General features: G+C 54.4%; 1 long non-coding RNA gene across 1 annotated transcript; it reads left to right on the forward strand.

Moving 5' to 3' along the window:
- Positions 1 to 2,064: 2,064 nt before the first annotated feature.
- On the forward strand, positions 2,065 to 6,124 carry LOC136161500 (uncharacterized). The gene is made up of 6 exons (XR_010661736.1): positions 2,065 to 2,197; positions 3,933 to 3,957; positions 4,084 to 4,137; positions 4,324 to 4,398; positions 4,491 to 4,589; positions 5,726 to 6,124. It is a non-coding gene; the product is annotated as an uncharacterized lncRNA (long non-coding RNA).
- The last annotated feature ends 2,003 nt before the right edge of the window (positions 6,125 to 8,127 follow it).

The following is an 8,127-nucleotide window of genomic DNA, read 5'->3' on the forward strand; positions in this document are numbered from 1 at the left end:
GGCCCAGAGGTGAGTGAGTGGGTGAGGTCCAAGATTCCTTGTGACTGGGCACTGAGAGGGACCAGAGGGAATAATGGGACCAATCAGGGGTGAAGCATGCTAAGTCTTGGGTTATTTTGTTGCAGTTTTTTTTTTTTTTTTTTTGGTGGGGGGGGCCAAGCTTCCCCTTCAGTTCAGTTCAGTCACTGGGTCACGTCCGACTCTTTGCGACTCCATGGACTGCAGCACACCAGGCTTCCCTGTCCGTCACCAACTCCCGGAACTTACTCAAACTCATGTCCATCGAGTCAGTGATGCCATCCAACCATCTCATCCTCTGTTGTCCCCTTCTCCTCTTGCCTTCAATCTTTCCCAGCATCAGGGTCTTTTCCAGTGAGTCAGGTCTTCACATCAGGTGGCCAAAGTATTGGAGTTTCAGCTTCAGCATCAGTCCTTCCAATGAATATAAAGGACTGATTTCCTTTAGGATGGACTGGTTGGATCTCCGTGCAGTCCAAGGGACTCTCAAGAGTCTTCTCTAACACCACAGTTCAAAAGCATCAATTCTCTGGCACTCAGCTTTCTTTATAGTCCAACTCTCACATTCATACATGACTACTGGAAAAACCATAGGTTTGACTAGACAGACCTTTGTTGGCAAAGTAATGTCTCTGCTCTTTAATATGCTGTCCAGGTTGATCATAACTTTTCTTCCTGGAGCAAGTGTCTTTTTTAATTTCATGGCTGCAGTCACCATCTGCAGTGATTTTGGAGCCTGCAAAAAATAAAGTCTATCACTATTTCCACTGTTTCCCCATCTATTTGCCATGAAGTGATGGGATCAGATGCCATGATCTTAGCTTCCTCTTAGGAGATACCAGTTTCCCCACTAGGGGCTGAACCCTGGCCACCACAGTAAAAGCCTGAAATTCTAATCGCTGGACTACCAGGGACTTCTGAAGGCTTGGGTTTTTGTTCTGAGCACCCTGGGAGCCTGAAAGACACCTGATTATGGGACTCTGATTATGCCCGGCTGCGTGTTAACTGCTCGGCATCATAGGGTGGTTATATTGACACCTGCCCAAGACCACTAAGATCACACAGCCGGCAGCAATGGGGGGTGGGAATTGAACCTAGTCTGCCACGAGCCCCGAGATATCAGGATCACGGCAGGTGTCGATCAGGGGGTCAAAGACGGAAGCTGGGGCGGGAAGAGCTCGGGCAGGGCTGAGGGCAGGGACTTTGGCTATTTTTTCATTGCTGTATCTTCCGATGGCATCACCGACTGAATGGACATGAGTCTAAGCAAGCTCCAGGAGATGGTGATGGATAGGGAAGCCTGGGGTCGCAAAGTGTTGGACATGACTGAGTGACTGAACTGAGCTGTATCTTTAGAACCTTTGACTGCAGCAAGGTACCCAATAGGTATTTGTTAAATGGGTAAACATTCTCTGAAGGCATTCATGCCCGGAAGAGGAAACTGAGGCTCAGAGAGATGCATCGGCTTTCTAAGCCCTTATAACTCAGCTGCCAACTTCTAGCACTTTCCATGAACCCCTTGCCTCGAAGAGGTCTGGAAGGCGCAAAAGGGTGCGTGGGTTGGCGAGGCGGGGACTTCAGTGCTGATCAGGCGGCGCCCGGGTCTGGATGCCAGGCTTTATTTAATAAGGCAGCGGGTTCGCCGGGCCGCTCATTGAAAAAAAAAACCTCAGCTTCAGGGGCCGCCCACGTGTACCCCGAATCCTTTCGAAGTCGGCCCCCTCTCGCTCTCAGGCCGCCCTCAAGGTCCTCGCAGCGAAACGAGCAAGGTCAGTTGCAATTCCGTTTGCAACCAGTAGCGGTTGGGCCTGAACCCCCGCCCCACGAGACCGTACCATTCTGGCTCGGAGGAGGGGGGGCCCGGGAGCGGGGTGCGCAGAGGGCTCTCCTGAGGACCCCCTCTGCCGGGGTTTTCCCTGGCCTCACAGCAGGCGAGGGGGAGATTTGCGTGGGGGGCTCAGTGAGGTGGGCGGCAGGGCGCCCGTCGCCTCCGCCCCGGGGGCCTCGCCTCATCCCCCCTCCCCCGGCGTTGGTCCGCGCTGCGGAACCAGGCTGTGTGCGCACGCCCCGCCGTGGGCCCAGACGTCGCCCTGCCGCGCCCGAGTTCGGATCGTGAGTCCGCGCCGCAGCGGGCACCGCGGTCCGGAGCGATGGCGGTAGTCGTCCGAGTGGTTTATTGGTGAGCACGCGGGCCAGAGGTGCCCTCTTCGAATCCCGCCCGGGCCCCGCCCTGTCCCGGCGGAGCTGGGCTCTGGGGGAGTCGGGGGTGCGCGGCGGGGGGGTGGGGTGGCGGGCAGGACCCTTGGAGAGCCTTGCACCAGGGAGGGTTCCGTGTGGGTGCGGTGGGCGTGGGAGGAGGCGGAAAACAGAGGACGTTGATTTCTCGGTCCCCCCCTCCCCCGTCCCCAATTTGCGACATTCTAGACGTCTCAGGTCCTAAAAGGTAGAACTGAGACACGTGTGTGTCGTTTTAACCCCTCCCCCCCTCCGATTCCCGGGCTCAGGGTGGGGGTCGGTTTGTAATGCAAGAGGACCTCCCTGGGCGCTTCGGTCTCCCGGGTGGGGCCGGCCAGAGTCAGAAGGTTCCAGATCGTCCCGGCCTGGGTTGGGCAAGGATTCAAACCCAGACGGTGGATGCTTTTTTGCTATTAACCCTCCTCGTTTTCTGACCCCACTTTTCCCATCCGTAGAGGGAACGATTTTTTAAAAATTTATTTTAAATTGTAACATCATTGCTTTACCATATTGTATTGGTTTCTGCCATATGTCACCATGAATTGGCCGTAGGTGTGCATATGTCCGCTCCCTCCTGAACCTCCCTCCCACCCCTCCAGCCTGTCGTCTTAATGGTTATGGCGGAGGGAGTGCGGTGTGTTGGGTGTTACACATTTGATCTAATTGCCCGCTTTAAGGGTGAAAACGTGTCTGCTCGGCAGGAAGTGTTCCGTCCCTTGGACGGTGTCATAGCCCTGGCGCCTTGGATTGTACTGACCTGCACAGGCATGCTGGTCTTGTGGGCGCTTAATAAATACATGTTCCCTGAATTTCCTTTCCCAGAAACTCCTTGGGCAGGGATTTTAGCTCCATTTTACAAGTGCGGAAACCGAGGCTGGGAGTGGGGCAAGGGCGGATCACACGGGTAACCCGCACCTGGGTCTGTTGGCTGTCCTGTTTGAAATGTCCGTTTGGGGCGGGGGAGGAGGGTCCCTGCCTGGGGGTTTGAAAGGTTCAGATCTGCCCCTGCGTTAGTGAGCAGTGTTCCTGCCCGCTGAGTCAAGCAGAGGGTAGAGTGACATGTTGAGGCACCTCCCCTTCCCCGCCCCTCGCCTGAGCACCAGACTCTGGTCCCGAAATAGTCTGCAGAGGGGGGAGGTGGGGAGGTGGGGAGGCGGTTATCGCTCACCCTCAGGCCTGGGAGGGCCTTGGGAATCCTGCCTTAATGATTTCCCTGCTGTGGGTGGGGCTGCTGCAGTTGGGCAGCTCTCATCCTGACCTGGCTCTCCCATTTTGCCTCCCTCTCCCCTCTGCCTCGCGCTTGTGGTCTCTCCTTGTCGCCCCTGATTCTGTGCACCGCCCCCCATGCTGTCTCTTGTCTCCCTTGCTCTATGCATTTTCCTCGTGTGGCTGGCTCTCTTCCTGTGCTTCCCCATCTCTGGGCTGCACCCCGCCTCGCCCCGTGTGCCCCCCTTGTCTTTCCTCTTTTGAGAGTGTCTGTCTCCTCCTCCTCGTATCATCCACGTCCCTCGTCATCTCTTCCTGCTTCCTCCCCCCATTTGCCTCCGTCTCCTTGCCTGCCTTGCCTCTCCCCTCCCATCCCCGGATCCCCGCTGTCCCCTTCTCTCTCCCCTCCCCGGATCTCCACTGTCCCCCTCCTTCTCTCCCGGAACCCACTCTCTTGGACACGCTCCCACCAGTGGCGCTTGAGGCTACAAGCCCAAGGTAAGCGATGTGGTCCCAAGAGGCTTCCCTGGAAAGTGGGGGAGGGGGGCTAGCCCCGGGGTGGGGGGAGGTGGGGCGCCCACGTGGCTCCTGTGGGCCCTGGTGTGACCACCCACCCCTTTCCAGTATCTTCAGCTCAAGAAGAAGTTAGAAGATGAGTTCCCTAACCGTCTGGACATCGTGAGTCTCGGGGAAGGGGAAGGGGTCATACGTGGGTCCTGTCTGTCTGTCTGTCCCTCAGCCCTGGTGGCAGCGGGGGTGGTTTGGTCAGCCCCCCCTTTCCCCCGTGTTCTCCCTTCCCTGGGAAGGGGCAGATGTCCGCAAGGTGGCGTCTCCGCCCCTCCAGCGTCTCTTCCTTCTCCCCAGTGCGGTGAGGGGACTCCCCAGGTCACCGGCTTCTTTGAAGTGTTCGTAGCAGGAAAGCTGGTTCACTCCAAGAAGGTATGTCTGTCCATCCTGCCTCATTGGGGGGTTGGGACTGGGATTGGCCTGTTGGTCCCAGCCCACCCCTCTCCTGGTCCTCCCTTCTCCAGGGAGGCGATGGCTACGTGGACACGGAGAGCAAGTTTCTGAAGCTGGTGGCCGCCATCAAAGCTGCTTTGGCTCAGGCCTGATGTGCCCTGAAGGCAAAGGTGAGGGGGGCCCTGCCCGAGGCCACAGAGCTGACCCCTGGTTCCCAGTGGACTCCAAACCCAAGGACTAGTTTCCAGCCCAGTACATTCCAGAACAGGTAGCAATCTCCACTTTGTTCTCTGGACCATAGCACTGCTTTTCAGCATCTTCTGAGGCTGGTTTTCAGTGTTCGAGCTTCTGTGTTCCAGATGGGCCCCAACCCAAGCCTACTCTAGAACTGGGCCCTGGTCACTAACCTAGTCCCTAACAAAGCTCTGACTCCTGGCTTTTGAGATCCTGGAAGGAGTTTCCACCCCCGTCTAAGCTTGAGTGCCAGTTCCCGCCCCACCTGTGCTAGAACTGAGCGTCTGTCCCAGGAGCCTGTGGACCCAGCCCCCTGCCCCCAGCACACTTTGCACCAGAAACCTGGTTCTCAAATGCTTTGACCTCGAGTTCTGTTTGTTGTCATCCTCACCGGAGCAGAATGAGGCCGCTTTCAGTGGGAAATTTGACCTGCAGATTTGAATTAATGCAGTACAAAAATACGAATGTCTTGCCTCCTATGCAGGTCTGAAAAGGAGGGAGTCTCCCCAAATTACACAAAAAAAATCAAGAATTGCATAATTCCAAAAAGAAAAAAGATACACAAAGAAAAAGGAAAAAAAAAAGAATTCCATAATTCCAGGGCAGCATGAGCTGGCTACGTGTGGGCTGTTGCTGTCAGAAGGGAGGGGGTGCCCCTTTGAGGGGGACTTGAATTCTTAAATGGAGCACATCCCTTGCAGAAACACACCATTTGCCACCTCCAGACTGTCAGTCACTCAAAGGTGTTTGCTTAAACCAGCATGAGGTTTGCTTGGATTCTGGAGAAGTCCTCCAATGATGATTTTATCTAAGATAAGCCAAGATGGGATTCATATAAAAGAGAGGGGAAGGAGTGACTCTTGTTCACAGGTTGAGTGCAATTTCAGGAGCCCCGAAACCCCCCCTCAGGCTCAGCGATTCTTGCAGGACTCAGAACACAGCAGAGCTGTTCCACTCCTGGTTACAGTTTATTACAGGGAAAGCTTAAGAGATGAAGGGCAGGGAAGTGACTGGCTTTCATCCAGCCTCTCCCGGTAGTCTGAACCCCCCTCCCCGCCTCTTCTCCGCACAGACCAGTAACTGTGGCCCAGCCCCTCCCGGCAGACGCTTCATGACAGGAAGGACTGAAATGTCTCTTGGACGCCTGGTCCTTCCCTGATGTTCTCCCGGCCGCCGGTTGGAGCAGAGATGGACACCCCTGGTCTTTGCCTCTGTGTGTGTGTGTGAGGGAGTGCGTGTGTGTCCCCGCACGCTGGTCCTGCTGCCTTCCCCGTCCCTCATCTCCCTGCATCTCCCCCCACCCCCCACCCGGCCCTTGTCTTCCCTTCTACCCCGTGGTGTTTGGGGTGATCCTTCTCCAGGCTTCCTTTTCAAGGGGAAGCTGAGAGGAGGATCAGGATGAGTGAGTCTCAGATTTCAGCAGTGATGGCAACAGTTCACAACTCAATAAATGGTGATGAGGTTAACAAAACAGGCCTGTGTCTGCGTGTGTCCATTTTGCTCCTGGAACCTCCTCCCCCTGGTCTCCACTCCAGGAAATTAGTGACTTGGGAGTACGGAGCTAGGACCAACTCAGGGTTGGACTTCTCAGTGGTCCCTCCAGCCAAGGTGGAGGTGGTCTCTAGACGCCCGCTGGAGCTCCCTGGAGCCGTCACGGGTGTGCATCCTCCAGGGTGAAGCGGGTTCCTGGTTCCTGTGTTCAGGAGGTAAATGCAGTGATTGGGAGAAAAGTCCTGGGTGGTGTGTTGGACCGTGTCCCTCACGTTTCACCCCTCCTCACGTCTGCCTTGCCCCCTTTACTGTCCTCACACTGGGAGATGAGCTGTCCTCACCTCCTAGCTTTGAGTGTGATCCCATGACTTGCTCTGGCCAGTGGAGTGAGGCAGACGTAACCACATCAGGTCTGAGCCTGGACCTTGGGAGGCCTGGTGCTCCTGCCAGTGTGAGGACCCTGGGAAGGGCCTGGGAGTCTCACAGGCCCACTTCTTAAATCTCTCATGTGGGAGTCGGGCCACTGATGTCCTTGTGTACAAACCTCAATTTAATTTGAGGGAAGACCCACCATGATCAACTTTGGAACATTTTCACCACTTCAAGGAGAAACCCTCATACTCTAGAGCACCCCTCCAGTACTGAGCACCCCTCTGGTCCCCAGCACCGACTCCTCCCCGCCGCCCCCCGCCCGGGAGCAACCACTAATCTGCTTTCTGTAGATTTCCCTATCGGGAGATTGCGTAAAAATGGAGCAATACAACATTGTGTGGTCTGTGTCCGGCTCCTTTTGCTTGGCATAATATTCTCAAGGTTCATCCATGTCGTGATGATTGGCACGTCATTCGTTTTTATGGCTGAATGATTTTCCACTCTGGACCCCCATTTCACCACCTAAATTGATGAACATTTACATTGTTTATATTCCTTGGCTACTGTGAGTAGTACTTCTGTGAACTTTTGTGTACAAGTTTTTGTTTAAACACCAGTTCTCAGTTCCTTTGGGCAGATGGGAGTGGAACAGCTGGATCAACAGCAATGATTTTTAAAAAAAGAACTTTCCTGGCAGAAGGTCATGTGAAGACCATTAGATTTACTCAGAATTGAGGAACTTTTTTTTCCTTTTGTTTGAGGAACTCTTCTTTTGTTTGTTTATTTGGCTGCACTGGGTCTTAGTTGCAGCATGTGGGATCTAGTTCCCTGACCGGGGGTTGAACTAGGGCCCCCCTGCCTTGGGAGCGCAAAGTTGTAGCCACTGGACCACCAGAAGATTCCCTCAAGAAAATCTTAATGCTTTTGGTGGCCACAAAGTCTGCACTTTTTTCAAATATAATTCTAACCCAATGAACTAAAAAAATGTCACTCATTCTAGGAGGACAGAAATGAAGTCATTTCTCCCCCTGAGCCAAATGCACCTGTGCTCCATGGATCCATACGCAGTATCATCTGGAAAAACTCCCATGACAACCATCAATAGCACCAACAAGAAGCAAAGCCCTCACTCATCTTCACCGGTAACAATTCTGACAATTCAGTAAATTCTGGCGGCTTAGATCTAAAGCAGGTGGGTGGTCTAGGACTCGAGGAAGCTTGACCTTAACCCCTCTGGAGCCTGCGTGGTGTTACCTTCAGCTCTGCCTTTGGTTTAGCCCTGACACAGCTTCCCACCAGTTGGTAATTTAAATAACACAAGACTCTCAAGTCCTTTGTTTAAGCAAGAAATCTAGGGGGTCAGGCCAGGCTGGGTTATGCTTCCGTGGAAACACACAAAACCAAACGCAAATCTCAGTGGGTTAACCTAGTACATGCAAAGCCATCTTCAGGGCAGGTGTCTCCCTGCACCCATTCAGGGACCTAGAGCAGCGTTTCCCCGGTAGGTCTTTGTGATGATGGAATTTCTCTGTATCTGCTCTGTTCCACACCGTGGCCACTGGGCACATGCCACGTGGTGCGATGGAGAGCTTGAAAGGTGGTGGATGTGAC

The sequence above is a fragment of the Muntiacus reevesi genome, chromosome 2 (genome assembly GCF_963930625.1).
Source record: "Muntiacus reevesi chromosome 2, mMunRee1.1, whole genome shotgun sequence".
In the NCBI taxonomy this organism is placed as follows: Eukaryota; Metazoa; Chordata; class Mammalia; order Artiodactyla; family Cervidae; genus Muntiacus; species Muntiacus reevesi.